The following is a 967-nucleotide window of genomic DNA, read 5'->3' as shown; positions in this document are numbered from 1 at the left end:
ACACGTCACACACACACATTATATAATTTTATATATCGAATTAAGGGGTTATTTTCTGTTATACTGCAAACTTGTTTAAAGGTTCGCTCTATAAATGCAATAAGTATAACAAATTATATATGGCATTAATAAATTGCTATCAACAGACCATGAATAACCATGAATAACAATAAAGCTTGTATGAGCAGCAATATCACACGTTAAATATTAATGTAATTAATATACGTCTATATATAATAAAGTTATGTTCCATCACTAACTGGACCATTGGTAGAAATTTCAGTGCTCTCTGTTATTTTAACAGATGAAGAGCAGACCACAATAGCATAGCATTTATTGTCTTTTTCATACAGTGAAATATCAAGAAAATAGAAAATCATCAGGAGGAATTGAAAACAGCGGACTGAAAAGAGCTCTTGTGACGCCACATTAAAATACCTGACACTAAAAATAAAGCATTGACGGAAAACGTACAGCTCATTCAGTCAAACTGACGGATCAGGATTATTCGTAGCACAACCTTATTATTTGAAATTAATTGTTTCAGTTCTTTTGAGTAGCATTTCTCTAAACCAGAAGTGTCACCTATATTTTAAAGCACAGCAGGCTTGTCGCAGCATTACTTAAAGTGGTGTGGTGTTTAAATAAAGACTGTAAATACAGTCTGTACACAGGGGAAATGGTATAACAAGGTGTGTTTGAATTTTGAATATCCTAAAATCAACTTAAATACCTAAATTATAACAAATGAATTTCACAGATAGCAGAGCAAAAATAAGTAGGCCTGCACTGACTGGCATGACAACACATCAAACACTGTACAAAACAGTAACAATACGCAAGAACTCACAATGACAATGACAAATGGAAAGTATGTGCCCATCCCAAATGAGCAACCGGCAGCTGTGGTTGCCAGAATTTGACCGTAAAAAATACGGTAGCAACGTTTTAGGTTTTACGGTTTTAA

The sequence above is a fragment of the Sinocyclocheilus grahami genome, unplaced genomic scaffold (genome assembly GCF_001515645.1).
Source record: "Sinocyclocheilus grahami isolate Dianchi unplaced genomic scaffold, SAMN03320097.WGS_v1.1 scaffold11940.1, whole genome shotgun sequence".
NCBI classification, from domain to species: domain Eukaryota; kingdom Metazoa; phylum Chordata; class Actinopteri; order Cypriniformes; family Cyprinidae; genus Sinocyclocheilus; species Sinocyclocheilus grahami.
This window is presented reverse-complemented; position numbering follows the sequence as displayed.